A 21,786-nucleotide genomic window follows, 5' to 3' on the forward strand; every position below is an offset into this window, starting at 1 on the left:
CAATCTTCCATGCAAAGGATCACCAAGGAGCTGTCCCTTTGGGTCGATGTCCACTCCATGTTGGAGTTCGATCAAAGGTTTAATAAGACCTTAGGTCTTCATTTGCACACTGGACCTAAAGGACACTTACTCCCAGGTCCAAACCATCCATCTAGGAAGGTTGGAAGATTCAGTCTAGACAAACAAGAAACACCAGTTCAAAGCACTGTGCTTCGATCTTTCCATTACACCCATCCTCGTCTCACAGGATCGGCTTCCGTCTCCGCTCTCTCGGGACGACTGACCTTAGCAGACTCAGTGGCAACCTTGCTTTAACATTGGAACTTCTGAAGTCTTTTTACCAAGATCCAGGGATCAGGGTAAACCTACGGAATCTTCCCTACTTCCCTCTCAGGAGACTGGTGTATCTGGGAATGATTCTAAACACCAATCTCCACAAAAACCTTCTCGAAACGAGAACGACTTCCATTCCAGGAGACTGGAGTTGGAAAAAGAAGAAAGGAGGAACCATAGTGCTGCACCACACGACCTCAGCCCTCTGGACAGAGCCCGAAGGTACCTTCACTTAGATCTCTTAAGAGATGAAGGCCAACTTTCCGGTCCTTCAACAGCCTCATCAGTACCTAACAGACCACTCAGTGATGTGATGGACGACACACCGCATACCACATAGAGACTCACATCGACAAGCAAGTAGGAATTGGCTTGTAGAATCTTCCCATCTAATAGTATAAACACTAAGATGGGCCGAAGTCCGTTCGGTACCACTTTCAGCCCGCTTCATTCTAGACTGGAAGAACAGGCTCGCCGATAATCTGTGCACAGCATCTCAGATAGGTATACCGAATGGAGTTTGGATCGCCATGTAGCCAACAAAGTCCTGACTTTACGAGGTCCTCCAACCAGGGGGTCTGTTCACAATGCTCCAGAACCTCAGGCTACCGTTGCTCACCAGCCCTAGACCCCAAGGCTCTCTGGCAACAATGGTGGGTACAACAATGACGTTTATGTCTCGTCCCTGTTTTATATGAAGAAGGGCACTCAAGAAGGTTAGAACATCGGTCAACCTCTCAAGGACTCTCCTAGCTCCGCTATGGCATTATGCAGAAAGGTTTCCAAACCTTTTGCAGCTCCTTATAGAGCCTCCAAGAGAACCCTCTCCGCATATCAGACAACCCACTTCGAAACCTACCACAAGCTATAGCTTTGCTATGAGTGTACGCCTGAAGACTACCCAATACCTCTTTGCAAAGAGGTTGTCTAGATACCTGAGGAGTTCCTCAGCCTCAGTCTACCATGCAGTGTCACGTCTTGTGTGGTTGGCGTCATGGGAAAGTGTCTCTTCACTCGATACCTCGATTCCAGCAATGCCGGAATCCTCGAGTATATGCAAGAGGAAAAGATCCCCTATTCAGTTTCGACAGGTAAAGATGATCACTCAACCTTGATCCTTCACCTTCATACTGAAAGAAAGGTACAGCCTTTCATCGATAGACTTTTCCTAACTCATATGGACTTACTACATGCCTTTCCCCAGTCGGAATTGAGACCTTCCTTTCAGAACATAGTTCAATCTCCGATCCCTAAAGGGACCTCCTTGTGTTCCACTTCACCAGGCAACAAATTTCCTCCTGATTTAAGAACACAATGCTCCTACACACTCGGACAGCAACCATACGATTTGAGGAACTTCATGGTCTCTCTTTCGACATCATCCATTATTGAGAAGGGCGAAAGACAAGGTTCAGTTTCGTCCCTGAGTATGTCACCAGACACAGTCTCCAGAGGTGACGGATCCTACACAAGTCTCAAATAGGTAACGGACGATCCAGATCATCCGTTACTGTACCCAGGGTAAGGTATGAGACTTTACCTAAAGAAAACAGCAATAGCCTACCCGGGTCCCTCCTCTTGTCAGCACCGAGAGAGACTAGAGGAGGATCACCGAAACATCATCTCGACATGACGACTTACAGTGTCAGGGGCATAACTATGCCCCTGGTCCTTCTTAACAGATTACTCTTTGACGCAGGTTTTACAAGAAAGGATGTGAATGCTCCAGGTGACTTTCACAACCTTTCTCCTGCAAGGCGTGACCCACAGGAACTCGATACGATCTCTATCGGTCTGATGGTGGCTGCACATGGTTGTATACCTCAAGCTCCTTATTGGACAAGTAGCAGAAGGTTGAGGGCACTGTTACCGGGTTATAATCTGTGTGAATGAAAAGATTTGACTGGCTCTTATTCTTTTCTTCATCCTACCCTCTCGTGGGGAAAGCAGCATCCTGGGTTCTCTGCATAGCTGACCTCAAACCACTGCGGGTAAACCATGCTTCCTTGTGTTCCTAGTATTAAGACTAATACTTTTACGTCCCCATACCCTGACGAGGTAGTATTGGGAAAGTCCTAGGCTACAAGTTAACATTTAAAGAACTTCAGAATAACTTCCTAGGACCAGTCACACTTCTTCGTACCTTCACACACAGCTTGCATAGGCCGCAGTCCTTACGTAGCAAGGTTCTAGTGAGGTGCAGGGACTCCTTATTTCTTGGGTGCTTACACACTCAAATAACGAGCCCCCGGGCATAGCCAAAAAGCCAGACTGGCAGGGACGTCCACCCTTCCTAATGGGTGAGTCACCCCTATTAAATAGCATGGTTTGTATTCTAGTTACGGAACAAATGACATTCGTACATAATTTGTGTTTTTCCTAACTATACAAACCTTAGCTATTTAATCCAACTTGCCCGCCAGCCCTATCCCCCTTGAAGTCCTACCTCCAAGCAAAGTGAGCTCAAGCACAGGTGTGTGTGAGGGGGGTAGCAAGCTACCCTCCCCTACCCCCGCTAACTAGTGGTGTGGGTAGTAAACCCTCGTTAAATTTTAATGGCTCGTCATTTCAGCTACGCCGAAAGTAATACCCCTATTAAATAGCTAAGGTTTGTATAGTTAGGAAAAATACAAATTATCTATGAATTTGTCATTTTAGCTACCTTAATAATTTTCTGCAAATCCTCGAAGAATTTTATAAGTAAATGACTCGCTGATATTGACAGGTAGCAGATTTGACCTTCCAAGTTGGTGTGGTTGGCGGCCATTTTGTGAGCATATCTGAAATAAGCTGGCATAGCTCTATGTATTCCTCTTTTCTATAAAATTTCTGATATTTTTATGCATAAATGACATGCTCAGCAATGGATATAAGGATTTTATTTATGAAAAAAAAATCAAAATAGAAATCTGAAGAAAAAAAAATAAAAAACAATAAAAATTCTAATTTTTGAACCACTAAATAATATCCAAGTGCAGATTCTTTTCCACATTTTTGTTGTACGATAATAATACAATATCCTGTAAAAATTTGAGTCACTAAATATGTCATTTACCTACTACAGAAAAATGTTGAAAAGAGGATAGATTTTTTAGCCAAAAAAAACTTACACATTTTTTCTCACCTCAGGAAACATTCCCTTATGGTTCCTCTGCCCCCTGGACTTCAGCAAATTGTGCTCGATTATCGTAGAATAAGCGCTTAGAATAGTTTTAGCTTATATCCATATTTAGATTTTAGGTCAATTTTTTTGCAAAGTCACTTTTTCTTTATACTTATTTTTTTTATTTATTTGTAATGATTATTTATTTTAGATTTAGCTTTCATTTACTTTTTTGGAAGAATAGAATATTCTTTGAAGTTTTTTTTTAATAGTAAAATATTGTGAATTGCTTCATAAATGAAATTTATATGAATTTTTTTGTCCGAGGTCGACCCATCGATACCTAATTAAGGTGGTCAAATAACGATACCTATCGAGGTTTAAGTAAGATCATGGAGAAGATGGTCAATGCAAGACTGATGTGGTATCTGGGAAAGAAGGGTATTTTATCACCCATCCAGTGTGGATTTAGGAAAATGCACTCAACTACTAATGTGTTGATACGACTTTGAGTCCTTTATTTGTGAAGCCTTTGCTTCCAAACAGAAACATGTAACAGTCTTTTTCGACCTTGAAAAGGCATATGACACTGCATAGAGATATGATATACTACTTAAAACCATTCATGATTTGAGATTACGAGTAGAACTGCCATTGTTTATTCAATCATTTATTTTGAATAGATTTTTTCAAGTGAGAATAGGGGAAACCCTATCTGAGAGGAAATGTCAGGAAGAAGGAGTTCCCCATGGTAGTGTGCTAAGTGTAACCTTATTTGCACTAGCCATTAATGGGATATCTTCTGTCATTCCTCAAGATATTCTCTCAACACTATTTGCTGATGATCTCTCCATATCATTTGCTGGAGCTAGAATGGCAATGGTTCAGAGAAAACTACAAATTACAAATGATAAAATCATTCAGTGGGCTGATATGAATGGGTTTAAGTTTTCAATACAAAACTACTGTTGTCCATTTTTATCGTATTCGAGGATTACATCTAGACCCGGATATATACATCAAAGGTCAACGGATCTCATGTGTAAGTGAAGCTGGATTTCTAGGGTTGATATTTGATTGTAGACTAACATAGGTTCATCACTTGAAAGCCATAAAAGTAAAATGTCTTGAGGCTCTGAATCTTTTAAAAGTTTTATCTCATACATTAGGGGGGGGGGGCAGACCACAAAACTTTAAAAATACAAGTCCTTAATTTTTTCAAAAATTAGTTATGGATGTGAAATATACTCCTCAGCCACCCCTAGCCAACTAAAGATATTAGATTCTATAGACCATGCTGGTATCAGATTGTCCACAGGAGCTTTTAGAACTTCGCCTATCCCAAGCCTTCTTGTTGAGGCTGGAGAATTACCTTTAGATCTTTACCAAGTCTTCTATTGTTTGGTATTGGTTTAGGTTGCAAAGACTCCCTAATTCTTTAGCCTGTCAGACTGCAAACCTTGTAATGCATCGTAGGTATTTTGAATTACTCCCAAAATCTCCTCAACCTTATGGTTTCCGGGTAAAAACATTAGTAGATAGTCTAGATACAGGTAGAAATAAAGTGCTCTCATGTAGGATATCATCAACTCCTCCATGGAAATTACCGGAGTTATCTTTTTGTAAATATTTTATTGATATAAAAAAGAGCATGACTGACTGGGAAGCCAGGTCGCTCTTTATGGAACATGTTGAAGAACATAGAGATTTGACTTTTGTCTATACTGATGGCTCCAAATCTGATGCTGGCATTAGATTTGGAGTATATAGTAGTGGTTTTAATTGTAGAGGTGCACTTCCTTTAGTATCCTCTATATTTACTGCTGAATTATATGTCCTACTAACTGCTATTGAGAAAATAGCGTTAAAAGATGAGTGCAATTTTACCATTTTTAGTAATGCAAGAAGTGTCCTACAAGCTTCAGAAATTTTTAATTCCAATAACCCTCAAGTTTTAAAGATTTTAGAGTAGCTTTTTATTATTGAATTGAGGGGTATAACAGTTTGATATTGTTGGATTCCAGCACATGTAGGTGTGTCTGGAAATGAGAAGGCAGATTTATTGGCATAAAGAATGCTACAGCTGAGTTGATACCAAGAAGGTATCCCATTCTTTGTAATGATTTTTCACCTAGCATTAAGAAGTTTGTTTATGATATTTAGCAACAGCATTGGGATAGTTTGGTTCAAAATAAGATGAAAGAAATAATGAATGTTATAGATATAACAAGATGCCCCGAAAGTGAGAGACTACTCTTTGCCGTCTCCGCATTGGTCACACTCGGTCGACACACAAGTTTCTGCTAATGGGCCAACACCAACCGTATTGTGGAGACTGTTTGGTACCTTTAACAATGTGGCATTTGTTGACCGAATGCCCAAATTATAGCAACTTAAGGAATAGATATGTGTTTGAGGCTCGAGGTGAGGATGGCAGGTTCATCCTTGCCAAGATTCTTGGACATGATGTGTCCTGCTATGCAAGCGGCACTTTTTGATTTATTTCTGAAGCAGGGCTTCTGAAAACTATTTAACTTTTATAATGACAACTTAAATTTTATGGTTTTAATTGAATACTCTATTTTTTATATATAATATGTAATAAATTATATCAATGACCTTAGATATCAGGGTGCCAGAAAACTTAAAATCCGTCAATCAATCATTGGAGAAGCTGGTCCCATTCAGGAAGGTGCATCTTTGCTCACTGCAGGAGCCTGTGGTCTCAAGCATCCGGACCTCCTGCAACCTTGCTGTTGGTACCCGAGGAGGTAGTGACAGACCCCCAATGGTGATTGAGACAGGAGAACCTGATGGCAGGAACACCCCTTCATATATCTCCTGAAATTCCTTCTATTCTTGGATGCTTTATGCCAAGGGTGGGGCACTCACCTGGGAAGAAAACAGATTTCAGGTCTGTGGTCTTAAGAGAAGGTCTTTTGCATCAATTTCCTGAAAAGGAAAGCACGTATCTAATGTTATCCTCCACCTCTCAGAGTTTCTCAAAGTTGACTCTGTGGTGCTGCAGAGTGACAACTCCATAGCAGTGACTTATATTTCCAAGCAAGGTGGCACAGCCTCCCCCGTGCTATGCCAAGAAGTAGTAGAGTTACATCATTGGCCATAGAACAACATTGTGTCGCTCTCGACGAGGTTCATTCCTGGGAAGAGAAACGTCCTTGCAGACCATCTGAGTTGACCATGGGCGACAGTTAGTTCCGAATGGTCTTTGCTTCCTTTAGTGGCAAAGAATCTTGTGACTTAGTTCGCCACTCACCTGAATGCCAAGCTCCCGGATTATTGCTCTCCAGTTCCTGACCGAGTGGCAGCAATGTAAGATGCTTTCCAGTACCTGTGGAATGGACTAAACTTTTACTCCTTTCTGCCAATGTATCTTATTTTTCAATTCTTGAACAGAATTAGTGTCCTGAGATGTCAGAGTGACGCTAGTAGCCCTGAAGTAGCCAAAGGCGGAGTGGTATCCAGACCTGCGGGACCTTCTCACGGAAAGTCGGAGAGAACTTTCAGAATGGCCAAACTTGCTGCGCCAACCACATGTAAGAAAGTTCCACGAGGCTGTTCACTGCCTATTTTCTTTTGGTTGGAGGTTATCCAGCATCTCCTCCGAAAGAGAGAATTTTTGGTGCTGACTGTGAAATAACTATGGACACCTCCGAAAATTGTCCCTAGCAGTTTATAAATCTAAATGGCCAGAATTCCTTGGTTATGGTTTTAGGGAGAATATTGCTCCGTTCAAACCATTGTTCCCCTGAGGAATGAGAAATCCCTTTTAGTCATTGCAGTAAAGGACTACTGCTCAGCCTTGAACCAGGTTTTCAAACTAAAAGAGCTTGATCTCTCCTTGTCATGGGAACTCTCCACTCTCATCAGAAGTTTTGAACAGACTTGCCCTCCTCGGGAATTCGAGCCTCCCTCTTAGAATGTAACGGAGGTTCTTATGTCCCTGAAGCATGCCCTTCAATGAGCCCATGAATAAAGCTCTTGACAGGGATCACCCTTATGTATGTCTTTCTCCTTGACTTAACATCAGCCAAAAGAGTTAGCGAATTACTTGGTCTGTCCTACCTTGTATTGCTTTCCAGAGGATGGAGAGAACTTTTTCCTTTCTTTCTTGAGTTTATGGCTAAGACAAATTCCAGGTATTACTGATCATAGATTTGTCTCTTTCACAATATCCTCCCTCAGGTGGGTAACTGATGATCTGGATAATCTGTAACTGTACCTTAAGAGCAGTCAAAATATTTGAAGAGAGCAGCCTCATTTAGACCTAGATTTCTAAACTTATTTGTGAGCACAGACTGCTCCCAAAAGAATATTTTTAGGAAAACATTTTCTTTTTGGTTATTTGAAGCCTTTATGAGAGAGCGTATAAATTCTTCCCCCCAGAGCACATGATGTACGTGGTCTTGTAGCTACCTTAGCTTTTCACAAAAACCAGTTGGTAGCCCAAGTTCTTATTGCATGTGTCATGAGAAGGCAGAATACAGTACCTTCACAGATCACTACCTGAAAGATTATACTCAAAGATCCTTGGACACTTTTTCTTTAGGTCCTATTGTTGCGGGTCAGCAAATAATTTACCTTATGCTCTTATGGGACACACAACCCTTTATCATGCCATTGGTTGTTCTTTGCATTATAAGGGTATTAAATATGTATCAAGTCTGAACACACTCACAAGATGGGTCCAAGAGTGCTCACTGGATCACACCCTAATGCAGGTGAGAATAACAAGTTTTTATTTTTGAATGTATATACTGTACTCGTATCTAATATTTTGATATTTTGTACATGGCTTCATCTCTCTCTTAGTCTGAACCTAGAGGGCAAAGACATCACGACCTTGCCTCTCCACGAGCAGGTTGAACCATTGTTATCGACTTACCTTTTACTTTTGCCTAAAGTCTGGTTCTACTATTGTGATTTTCCTAGAGTGTGTGAACCCCTCTAATAGGAACTCTCTCCCACCTAAGGAAGACTCCATTTTAAATGACTCAGAAGTTTTTATCTCCATATGAATAAACTACAAATTTTAAGATCATTTTATTTTTATTAGCTGTACAAACCTGAGTCATTTAAGCAAAGGTTCTGCCTCAACCCCCCACTAGTCTTTGACCATCACATTAGCATGTAATGCTGCCCAGCAGTGGAGTTACCAGGTAACATATTACAAATGCAAATGGACTTCACTGTCTGAGGATTTCTTGTGATTGATTTTAATTTCTGGCTTTCAAACCAAGTTTAAAATTTGAACATCAAATGTAAATTTGATCACAGTTATTATCATTATCATCTCCTCTTACGCCTATTGATGCAAAAGGCCTCGGTCAGATCTCACCAGTCTTCTCTATCTTTAGTTTTTAAATCAGTAATTCTCCATTCATCATCGCCTACTTCATTTGATTTCATGCTAAATAGTCCTCAGCCATGTAGGCCTGGGTCTTCCAACTCTTCTAGTGCCTTGTGGAGCCCAGTTAAAAGTTTGGTGAACTAATCTCTCTTGGGGTGTGGGAAGAGCATGGCTAAACCATCTCCATCTACCCCTCGCCATGATTTCATCCACATGACATTCGAGTAATCTTTTTTATAGTTTCATTTCTAATCCTGTCATGCCATTTAACTCCCAATATTCTTCTGTGGGCTTTGTTCTCAAATCTACAAAATCTGTTGGATGTTATTTCATTGTTATACCACGACTCGTGTCCATAAAGTAATACCGATCTCAATAAACTGATATATAGCCTGAGTTTTATATGTAATTTCAGGCGATTTTATTTCCAAATTTTACTTAACCTAGCCATTGTCTGGTTTGCTTATTTCTATCTTTCATTAATCTCAAATTCTATAGATCCTGTATTAGAAATAATAGTTCCTGAATATTTGAATAATTTTACCTCATTAATTCTTTTTCCTTCCAATGATATTTCATCATCCATTTCATATTCAATTCTTATCATCTGTGTCTTTCTTTCATGTATCTTGACCCCAGCTTCATGTAATATTTCATGCATTCTGGTAAGCAAGCTTTTGAAGTCCTGTGGTGTTCTGTTAACAATTTCAGGCGATTTGATTTCAAAATTTTTTCTTAACCTAGCCATTGTCTGGTTTGCTTTTTTTTATCTTTCATTAATCTCAAATTCTAAAGATCCTGTCTTAGAAATCATTGTTCCTGAATATTTAAATAATTCTACCTCATTAATCCTATCTCCTTCCAATGATATTTCATCATCCATTTCATATTTAGTTCTCATCATCTGTGTCTTTCTTCTATTTATCTTGAGCCCAGCCTCATGCAATATTTTATGCATTCTGTTAAGCAAGCTTTGGAAGTCCTGTGGTGTTTTGTTAATAAGGACAGCGCCGTCAGCATACTCTAGATCAGCTAATTTCCTGTTACCAATCCAGTCCAATCCTTCTCCACCATCCCCAACTGTTCTATGCTTTACAAAATCCATGAGGAGAATAAACAACAAAAGTGACAACACATTCCCTTGGAGTACTCCACTGTTCTCTGGAAATTCATTTGATAGGACTCCACTAACATATGCTCATGAACAGACTTGATGAAATTTACATACAGTGGAACCTCTACATACGATTGTCTTTACATACAATTGTTCCAACATCCAAAGTAAAATTCCATCAAATTTTTGTCTCGACACCCGAAGTAATGCTCCAACATCCGATGTAGATCTTGTTTACGCCAGTAGATGGCAGCACGTAAGAGGGACGCCATTGAGCGTCGAGTGCTCTGTTCTCTGTTCTTGTGTGTATCGTGTGGTTGTCCTCTGGTCTGTTATTATCAGTGCTTATTTTCTTCCATTTCTCACATTTCCTTTTTGATTTTACCTATAATCATGGTGCCTAAGAAGCTAAGTTTTAGTACAGGAAGTGGTGAGAAAAGGAAGAAGGCAATTCTTACATTCGAATTGAAGCAAGAAATTATAGATAAACATGAAAGCAGTGTGCATGTTAGTGATATGGCTAAACAATATGGCCGGAATAGGCCTATGATCTCGACAATCATCAAGCAGAAGGCAGCCATTAAAGCAGATAAACCATCGAAGGGGATCACCATTATTACAAGACATCGTAGCAATACCCTGAAAGAGATAGAACGCCTTTTGTTGATAGGGATAAAGGACAAAGAGATTGCTGGCAACGATCATTTTTGAGAAGGGCCAGCGTGATGAACAGAAAGAAAGAAAATCTCTCTCTCTCTCTCTCTCTCTCTCTCTCTCTCTCTCTCTCTCTCTCTCTCTCTCTCTCTCTCTCTCTTGCTCTTCTTCGCTGTTATAGTGTTAGAGACGTTAGAGAGAGAGAGAGATTAAACAAAAATGTGTTTAGAGCACATATGATTTTTAACAGTGTCAACGAGTTGAAAAACAATTACATGTAATTACGAAAGTAATAACAGCGAATCTGAATTCCTTTATTAACTAAAACAAATATTGGTACAAACACACTCGTGTGCGTATACACAAACACACACACACAGGTGCAGGCATTGCTACGCAGTAAGAGACAGACTGTCGGGGAGGAGGTAGAGATGGTGACTGTGATAACGTACCGTAACTCGTCACTGAAAGTGATGAAAATTAAAAATCAAAAGAAAAAAAATTTAAAAGATATGAAATATAAAAATAAAAGTAAATAAATAAGCTAAGTTAGATTAAAGTTTCCGTAGTGTAAGTTACGATACGTTATCGCAGTCACCATCTCTGTCTTCTCGCCGGTCGTGTCTCCTGCATAAGAATTCCTACACCTGTGTGTGTTTGTGCATACACACACGAGTGTGTTTGTATCAATATTTGTTTTAGTTAATAAAGGAATTCAGATTCGCTGATATTGTTTTTTTAGTTACATTTAATTGTCTTTCAACTCGTTGACCCTGTTAAAAATCATATGTACACACATTTTTGTTTAATCTCTCTCTCTCTCTCTCTCTCTCTCTCTCTCTCTCTCTCTCTCTCTCTCTCTCTCTCTCTCTCTCTCTCTCTCTCTCTCTCAGAAAAAATTAATAGACGTCTCTAACACTAATAGTGAAGAATTACAAAGAGAGAGAGAGAGAGAGAGAGAGAGAGAGAGAGAGAGAGAGAGAGAGAGAGAGAGAGAGAGAGAGAGAGAGAGTATTTATTTAAAGAACATGTTAACGCCATGTCTACCTTCTCGCCGATCATCCGTCTCCTCCTGGCGTAGCAAATCCTACACCTGCGTTGGCCTGTCTCTAAGGTAAAGTGACAATAAAAACACATTTTTTATTTATTATGTCTTTATAATTATCTTTTTTACATCCTTTTTTCATAATATGCAATTATGTTATTGTTATGTGTAATTATATGTAGTAATTTATTAAGGAGTTATTATAGGTTTTTTGGGTGTGGAACAAATTATACAAATTACAGTGTATTCTTATGGGAATATTTGCTCCAACATACGATTATTTTAACGTACGAAGCAGTTTCTGGAACGAATTAAGATCGTATGTAGAGGTTCCACTGTATTTAAGAGAAACTCCCTAATGTTGCCGGACTCAACAAAACTTTCTGATGCACACTATCAAAGGCCTTTTCATAGTCCACAAAAGTGGATTTCTATATTTTACACATTGTTGTACCACATGTCTTAAAATGAAAATTTGGTCAGTGTAACTTCTACCTTTTTGAAGTCTTGGTTGTTCATCTCTCAGCTTTTCATCAACCCTTTTCTCTAGTCTCTTTAGAATGAGCTTACTATATTTTTTTATGACAACTGATGTAAGTGTTATGCTTATTATTATTGTAATCAGTCAGACCTTTTTTTTTTCTTCTTTTTTGGGTCATTTTCACCAACACTCCTAGCTCCCATTCATCAGGGTTTCCCTCTTTACACGACATTTTATTTAATAATCATGTGAGAACTCTGGGAGTCGCTTTATTTTCGGCCATTACCATCTCAGCAGTTATTCCATCGTTTCCATCTCTTGAGTTTCTTAATGATAGCTTTGACTTCAAACACACTGAATTCATTCATGGGTCCATCAAGGTCTTGCTCAGCTTCAGGTATATCAATCTATCAATCAAATTATTCCCTTCATATCTTTTATTCTTGACCTCACTAAAGTGTTCCACCCAATGTTGCCTTTCTTCATCTTCTGTTGTTTTTACAGATCCATCTCTCTTTTTGATGGGTATATGCTTCTTCTTCTTTGCCCCAATAGAAATTTCATTAATAATTCTGTGAGCGATTCTTACACCATAGCCACTACCTGAATTCATAGCTTTGTCAGCCTTATCTGTTTTCCTGTCTAAATATTCTCTAGTCATTCCTAGCTTTTCTTTTGACTTCACTATCAATACTGGAATACTTAGAATGCTCTACCTTGTAATTTTTATTACTTCCTTGAAAACTTTCAACAATAAATTTCCGTCTTTGTCTCCTTTTTATAGTATCCCAAGTATCATTTGATATCCATGGTTTTCTCCTTGTAACTGCATATCCCAAACCTCACTACCAACTGACTGATATATATTCTTAATATCACACCATTCTTCATTAATTTTCTGATTTTCGTCTCTTAGTCGACTGCAAATCGATTCCTACATTCAATTGCAAAATTTTCTCTGTGATCATCTTATAAAAGCTTAGTTGTGTCAAACCTCAGTATTCTATCTGCATTTCAGTTGGGTGCTTTCAGTTTTAATTTCAGTGTGACAATGAGGAGCTGGTGATCACTACCAATATCTGCATCTCTATAGCTTCTTACGTGTCTCAGAGTTGTCCTTCTCTCATAGTCACAGCTTTAGAATTACAGTGGAACCTCTACATACAATTGTTCCAACATACGAATTTTCCAACATAAAGTAAAATTCGACCAAATTTCTGTCTCAACATACGAAGTGTTGCTCCAACATACGACATAAACAATACATTTACCCGTGGAATTTTCTCGAAAGCGTCCAGCGTAGTTTGTTGTTGACGCCGCTAGACGGCAGCACATCGGAGGGACGCCAATCGAGCGTCACCTTGATCAGTCCTCTCATCGCGTGCGCATCGTGTGGTTGTTCTCTATTCGCTCAGTTTTAACAGTTTTTTATCTTGCCTTTTCACGTGTTGTTTTCTGTGTTCCGTAATCATGGGTCCTAAAAAGCTTAGTTTCAGTTCAGGAAGTAGTAGCAGTGGTGAGAAAAAGGGGAAGTCTATGCTTTCATTAGAATTAAAGCTGGAAATCATAGAAAAGCATGAGCGAGGTGTACGTGTTAGCGATCTGGCTAAACAACATGGCCGGAATATGTCGACGATCTCGACGATCATAAAACAGAAGTCAGCCATTAAATAAGTGAAACCTTCAAAGGGGATCACGATTATTTCTAAACGTCGTAGCCTTACCTTTGAAGAGATGGAACGACTTTTGTTAATATGGATCAAAGACAAGGAGATTGTTGGCGATACGATCACGGAAACGATTATTTGTGAGAAGGCCAGCACTATCTACAGTGACTTGAAGGCGGCGCGCTCTTGGGGTGACGCTGGGGAGAGTTCAGCCGATCCTACGACGGAGGAATTCAAGGCGTCTCAAGGTTGGTTCGAGAAATTTAGGAAACGGACCGGGATTCATCTAGTTGTTCGTCATGGAGAAGCTTCGAGTTCGGACACTAAGGCTGCTAAAGACTTTGTTAAGAAGTTCGAAAGCATCGTGGCGGAGGAAGGTTACGTAGAGCAGCAGGTTTTCAACTGTGATGAAACCGGTCTGTTTTGGAAAAAGATGCCTAGTCGAACGTACATTACCGCTGAAGAGAAGAAAATGCCTGGACATAAGCCAATGAAGGATCGGTTGACTCTTGCGCTTTGTGCCAACGCCAGCGGGGACTGCAAAATTAAGCCTCTGTTAGTTTACCATTCCGAAAACCCTAGGGCATTTAAAGCACATAGAATTAATAAAGACCTGCTACATGTTCTATGGCGTTCTAATTCTAAGGCTTGGGTTACTAGGCATATCTTTGTGGAATGGGTAAACATAGTTTTCGGCCCTGCTGTCAAGAAGTATCTTCAGGAAAGGAATTTGCCTTTGAAGTGCTTGCTTTGTTTGGACAATGCACCCGCTCACCCCCCAGGACTCAAAGATGATATCATCGATGAATACAAATTCATCAAGGTGTTGTATCTTCCACCGAATACCACCCCTATCCTCCAGCCCATGGACCAGCAAGTCATCTCTAATTTTAAGAAGCTGTACACCAAGCACTTATTTAAGCAGTGCTTTAATGTCACGCAAAGCACCAACTTAACTTTGCGTGAATTTTGGAGGAGCCACTTGAATATCGTGCACTGCTTAAAGATCATTGATCAGGCTTGGGAGGGAGTAACTCGTCGGACCCTGAATTCCGCTTGGAAGAAGCTTGGGCCTGATGCTGTTGCTCCCAGAGATTTCGAAGGTTTTGACCCCAAGAATGAACCTGTGCTTGCCGCCGAGGAAGACGTCGAAGAGATTGTATAACTTGGCAAGTCCATGGGTCTGGAGGTGGATGAAGATGACATCACCGAACTCGTCGATGAGCATCACGAAGAGCTCACCACCGAGGAACTCAAGGAGCTGCAAGCCATGTAGCATGATGAGTTCCAAGCGCAGTTGAGTGAGTCGGAGGAGATCGAGGAGGTAGGCGAAATCTTAGGTACGGCGGAAATAAAACAGATGTTGGCATATCATCAACACGTTGTTGATTTCATCGACAAGCATCACCACAGAAACTTCAGGTTTGCCGTGTTGTTGCGCAGTTCGATGATGTTTGCTTAACGCTTTTTAGAAAAATCCTCAAAAGCCGTACAAAGCAACTTTCACTCGATAGTTTCTTTAAAACGGTCTAGTGATCATGATGAAAAGAAAGAAAGTGAAGCAAAGAAAAGGAAGACCGAATCGAGTGAAAGTGCTGAAAATAAAAAATAAAAAAAGAAAAAATGTAAAAAAAAAATATAAGATTATAAAAATGAAAAAAAAGAATAAGCTAAGTTAAGTTAAAGTTCACGTAGTAGTGTAAGTTAGTGTAAGTTATCGTACACGTTATCGTACAAAGTCACCGTTCCTACTTCCTCGCTGATCTTCCGTCTCCTGCTTAGAAGTCCCTACATCTGCGCTGGCCTGTCGCTAAGGTAAAGTGTTGCATTACAACCCGTTTTTTATTTATTATTTCATTATTATGTATTCTTTTTTTTGGTTTGTAATATGTATTTGTTATACAGGCATTGTATTAATGTCATGTGTAATTATGTGTAGCCATTTATTAAGGATTTATTATGGGATTTTAGGCTGAGGAACGAATTAAATCAATTACCATGTATTCTTATGGGAATATTTGCTCCAACATACGATCGTTTTAACATACGAAGTAGTTTCTGGAACGAATTAAGATCGTATGTAGAGGTATCACTGTATACCATGTAGTGACTGTACCAGGTATGCATACTCTGCTAATGAAATCAGTTAGCAGAATAAGATCACGGTCATTATACATAAGAGATTAAAGGTTACGTAAGAATTTGACTCGCCCAAAGTACATTGCGTTTTCAAACATTGTGATATTCTTAAGAAAGCTTTCAAGCATCAATTTTTTTTTTTACTTGATGTCTGTTTTTTATTACAGATAATTTTTAGTATTAAACTGCCCATATAAATCTTCCCTAAATGTGTTGAATTAATAATGTCATACATAAATAGATTACTGTAATTATGAATGAGGATAATTGCAAGACTAAGTTATTTTCATGTTATTGTAAGGATATCCAAGGCTTTTATTATTAGGTAATTTAACCAGACATTTTTATTGACCTTGTATTGACTAATTTTCTTTTTTCCTCCCTCAGAACGCCATACTTCAACATTTATATTGTAAGAGGCACGCTAGAGTTCAGACAGATCTTGTTGCTGATTTTCTCCTTTAGCTTGCCCATTGCATGGGTTGTCATGAGGAAAGAACCATGGGCATGGATACTTCAGGACATATTAGGAATAACATTCAGGTAATGGATAAGATTTTTCTTTGTCAGATATGATTTGATTTTCTGTAAAAGATAGTACAGTATATTATATGGGAATACTGTATATTACTGTTCCAATCAAATGAAACTCATTTTATTTCTATGAACCCCACCTTTTGTTCATATTACTTCTACTCAAGTAGCTCATTTTATTGACACTTTGAGTCAGCCATCTTCTGTGATTGATGTTATAGAAGGGGTACTTATCCAGTAAGATCTTATATCCAGCTAGTAGCTTACTCTCTTATCTACGTTTGCATATAGAAGGTTCTCTTAGTTTCAGTGGTGAAAGGCTATTGCTTAGCCTTGAGCCAGGTCTTTAGACAGAAGTGCTTAAACCTTTCTGCACTGTGAGAATTGGCTATGCTCATGAGGGGCTTCAAGCAATCCTGCCCTCCATGAGAACTCATACCTCCTGCCTGGAACATCACTAAAATATTTAAGTCTAAAAAAAGGGCCATGTACAAACCTTTGTGGGAAGTGTCCAACAAGGCTCTGACACATTTGACAGTTTTATTGTTTGCTCGGGTTTCAGCAAAGATAGGTGAACTCCACAGAATCTCATGTATTGTTAGTCGTATTAAGGGATGGAGTAGCATCTCCTTTACCTTTGTCCCCGAGTTTGTAGCCAAAACTAAGATTTCAGCCATTGACGACCCCAGGCTTGTGACCATCTCTTCACTTAGGGATGTGACTGATGATCAAGGTAAATAGCTTTTTTACCCTGTGTGGGCACTAACATTCTTCTTGAAGTGAACTCTGTTTTTCAGAAGGCAGCCTCAAAACCTGTTCATTAGCTCAGGCAGGTACAAGAAGAAAATTTTCAGAAACATCATGTACTTTTGGTTCGAAAAACTAAGAAAAAAGCATCTTCCAACAAAGGACCCGGAAGAATCTGCACAAATGCACACACATGAAGTCAGAGGGATTGATGCAACCAGTCTCTAAGAAGAACCAGTCAGTAGCACAAGTGTTTGAGGGATTAAGCCCACAAATGTTGTGAAACGTTCTCACTTGGACCTGTGGTAGCTTCTCAGTTGGTTATGTAGCGTACGGGGTTACTTTATAGACATAAAGCTATTAGCCTAATATAGCAACCACAATGTTAATCAGGGAATGAGAGGTAAGAATGTCTGGCCTTTTTCTTTCCCTCTTTCCCCTCCTTTGCAGTACTGTATAGCGATCGTGCTGTTTTTCACTGTCCTTTATAGGATTTGATGCAGGTAAACTTCCATACCAAGCAACTATTCTGTATTGATAAATATGTAAATATTTCCCCCATCTTCCGTACTAAGCGGCCAGGGTGGACGGAAATGTAAACACATTACATTACATTATAGATTTATCTATGGCCACATGCCTCAAGACAAAAACCTAACCTATCACCTATGAATCTTTTCTCAGATAGTTAGGAGGTGGATTGGAGTCAAAACTTGTCGCCCTTGCATCTCTTCAGGTCCGAATGTCATGACATCCCAGGATTTTAAACCAGCCAGCTTGTTTATAGGAATATCCTCCCACCTAAGGATAAGACTCCTATTACAGGATGATGACTTATACAGTATTGGTGTAAGAAAAAATCACAAATTATTTTTATGCAGTTTGTATTTGTTCTGTAACTGGAATACAAACATACGCTATCTATTAGGAATTATTACTTTTAGCGAAGCTTAAAGGACGATCCATTAAAATTTTAGCTAGGGTTAACTATCCATTCCGCTAGTTACGGGGCGGTAGGGGATAGCTTGCTACCGCTCCCGCTCACACACCTGTGATTTGGCTCACTTTGCTTTTTGCTCAGATGGTGAACAGTCGTTGCCGTTCTTCATCCTCCCCAATTTTCGACTGCCGTTAATTGCATTTGTTTGTGCATTCTCTTTGATTAGTGTGTGTTGACTTCTGCCAACCATGCACACTTGCCTTAGACATGAAGGCCTGCCCTGCAGAACCTTCATGTCAGCCATGGACACCGATTGCCACACCCTTTGTCCCTCTGCAGAGGTCAACGGTGTGATAGTGATAACTGGTGTAGTGAGTGTTGGGAGTGGTCTGCTTCCCATTGGGAAAGGTTTGGGCGACGGCGGAAGAAGTCAAAGCGGGATATTTTTCCTTCGAAGGTTTCTTTGAAGAGGAAAATCCCAAGACCTCTTCTTCCGCTTCCCGACCTTCCTCCAAAGCTCCTGCTCGTTCGGTCTTATCTGAGAGACCGACGAGTAGGAGCGTAGACCCTTTAATTTATGGTTAACCCCGGTCCTCGAGAGATGATGCTGCTTCCCTTAGTGAAGCGGCCCCACATCTCCCCCAGGTGAGGCCTTGTCTCTGTCTCCCTTTTCACAGGTGTGGTCATCCTTGGGGCTTCTAGGTCCACCTTCAGAGGACTCCTTGCTGCAAAATTCATCATTCATGGTGCTAGTGTGCAGCTTTCGTCGACTTCGGAGTTGGATCCTCTATCGTGCGTCGATGTTGGATTGTCTGAGGCATCTTCTGTGGCCGCTGCCGATACCCCTGCACCTTCAGAATCTCCAGGAGTCCTTCGTCTGTCTCTCCTGCAAGTGTTTCTCCTCCTCGGGTGAGTTCACTCATAGAGACTCCTCTGCGGAGGATTGCAGCTTCTAAAGGTCGGCTTGCTGATCCCCTGGTCCCTAGAGGGCGTCTTTGATCTTGCAGAGATCGCCCTGCGCTTGGTAAAAGGACGTCTCTTCGCTTCTTCAGCCTTGTTTTCTTAGTTGCCTCCCACGGAAGAGCCTCCGCTTAAGTTGTCTTCCAGCCCCTTGGCCTATTCCCGGACCATCTCCCGACCATGCTGCTGCTAGTCCTCGAACTTTAGCCCTGGACTCTTCTGTGGATTGTTCACAATCCCTGTCAGAGGATGTTCGCCCTTCCAAAGGGCACATCCCTATTCCAGACCTTCCTACACACTGACCTGCTGACCTACCTTCTCCGTTCCAGTCTCCTGTTCCTCGTCTGCCTGCTCATATGCAATTCTAAAGCGTTTGGCTGCGCTAACGCTCTCCAGTACTCCAGCACCCTTCAGTGCACCAGCCCTCACCAGCATCTCGTGAGCACCCTCCAGCACTCCAATACTTTCCAGAGCTTCATCGCTCTCCAGTGTGTTAGCGCTCTCCAGTGTGTCAGCGCTCTCCAGTGCCTCAGCACTCTTCGGTGCATCAGTGTTTGCCTGGTCTTCAGCGCCTTCCAATGCCCCAGTGATCTCCCGTTCGCCTGCTCTCTCCAGTGCATTCTCGCTTTTCCAGAGATTTTTCAGCATCTACCAGCTCGCCAGCGTAACAGCGTTCCCCTGCGCAGCTGGGTTCTCCTATGCGTCAGCGCAGCTTCCCTGCGCAGCTGCACTCTCCTACATGTCAGCGCCTTCATTCACAGCAAGGTTTTCCTGCACGTCAGGGCTCTCCTAAGCGCCTTACTGCGTGCCATCACTCCTGCATGCAAGCACTCTACGGCTCGCCAACACACCAGCGCTCTCTGGCGCACTTGCGCCAAGTCCTAGGGCAGGTTCCCCCAGCTTCAAAACGATCTTGCAGGCAAAAGGAACTTCACAGTATAGATTATAACAAGTCACCGTCGCTACTTTCCCCTCCCTGCAAATGCATTACAGCGCGACCAGCGGGGAAAGGGAAAGGAGGCTCCACAGGAGGGTTCAGGATCCCGAAGATTCCATCTTCGAAGGTGGACCCACCACCGCAAACATCGTTAGAGATTCTTTGCAAGGAATCTTTTGTCCCTTTCCCTTCAGAGGATCTTTCTGACAGCGCATCGTTCAGCAAGCAGCCTTGGTTCAGTGCCTTGGTCAGAGCAGTGGATGCACGCCTTCGGGCCTGCCATGTCATCTTGCTTTTCAGAGACCTCCCATCCAACAGCACCAGCAGACCTACTGCGAGGAACCTTGGCTTCTTCCCTGAAGAGAAAAGGAGGATTCTCAGATGCAGTTACATCCCCTAGGCCGCAAGGGTGGGGAACCTTTTTGTGCATGAAGGCCATCTTACAATTCATCATCCCTCATAAAGGCCGCATAGAAATTTTGTAAAGTTATTTTATCGCTTCAGTAATTTATTAGTAATCTAATGAAAAAGATAGGTTTATAGAAAACGAAAGTATAATATTTTCAAATATCTTTTTTTAAGTCTGTACTTTTTATACAAGTAATATGTAAATGAATAATATCGAAAACATAGAATTTTCAAATATTTCATTTATGTAAGAAGTTTTCAAAGTAATAAGGAAATTATTTCAATTAAGAAAGAAGGTTTTTTGTATTCAATGAACAAGTAAAGGAATAATATTATAAAATGATATCATATAGGCATCGAGGATGTAAAATTTTTCAAATATTCAATAAACAGTTAGCAAGCATGTACATTTTTATACACATATTAATGATTTCTTTGGGTTTGCTTCTTTTGAGGAATCATTTTGATATCTGGCTCTAGCATAGTATTTCTTAGTCTCAAGTGGTCCTCCAAATGCTCGTCTGTCAACTGAGTTCTCAGTGAATTCTTGATTTGCGCCAAGTACGAAAATGTGGGTTCACAACAGTATGTTGAAGAAAAACAGGAAATCAATCGTCGTGCATGTTCACGAAGACGAGGATATTCAATAGCGTTTCCCTAATTTCCACGGGGTTTTCTCTCTTGTCAAAACGAGACTTCAGGATATTATCCTCAGACATTTCAATAAGCTCCATTTGTAACTCTTCAGGAGCCTCTGAAACATCAACTATGTGAGATTGAAAAGCACGTTTCAGTGTGATGCTATGCTTTTCAAAATCATTGAATCTTCTATTGTATTCTTTTATCAATGTGTCTAAAATAGACCCATATTCTTTAAAATGTCCATAGATATCCTCAGTTCCACTCATTACTCTCGTAAGCTGGGGAAAGTGTTCTTCTGAAAGTTTGGATTGAGCCAAAAGGGACTTGAAATGCAACAGTTTCTTTCTAAATGCCTGAATTTTTTGCTACATGTCATATACATTTATTTTTGCCTTGCAGTGAATTGTTTAACTCAATTTATTTTGACATCACATCACATCTCTGTAAAAACTTGGATCTGATAAATAACAATACTTGTTGTTTTCTTTGAAAAAGTCAATAATTTGCCTTCGTGAAGAAAAAATTTTGACCAATACTTTCCTTTGCGACAACCAGCGTACTTTTGAGTGATATGGCAAATCTACACTAATTACTTCGTCGTCCATCATCAGCCTGCTTCGGAATTGACGATGCTTAATAATGCTTATAACATTTTACAAAGTGTCATTTAAAGTTACAGATTTTGCACATAGATTTTGCTGTTGTAAAATA

The 21,786-nt window shown here is 40.4% G+C and overlaps 1 protein-coding gene and 1 pseudogene across 4 annotated transcripts in view; one reads left to right on the forward strand and one right to left on the reverse strand.

The window, feature by feature from the left end:
• Nucleotides 1–16,454, forward strand: part of LOC137649860 (signal peptide peptidase-like 2B) — a 190,560-nt pseudogene extending 174,106 nt beyond the window's left edge.
• Nucleotides 1–21,786, reverse strand: part of LOC137650100 (signal peptide peptidase-like 2B) — a 407,178-nt gene that overhangs the window by 267,414 nt on the left and 117,978 nt on the right. The window lies entirely within an intron of this gene.

This window comes from Palaemon carinicauda, chromosome 11 (genome assembly GCF_036898095.1).
Source record: "Palaemon carinicauda isolate YSFRI2023 chromosome 11, ASM3689809v2, whole genome shotgun sequence".
NCBI classification, from domain to species: domain Eukaryota; kingdom Metazoa; phylum Arthropoda; class Malacostraca; order Decapoda; family Palaemonidae; genus Palaemon; species Palaemon carinicauda.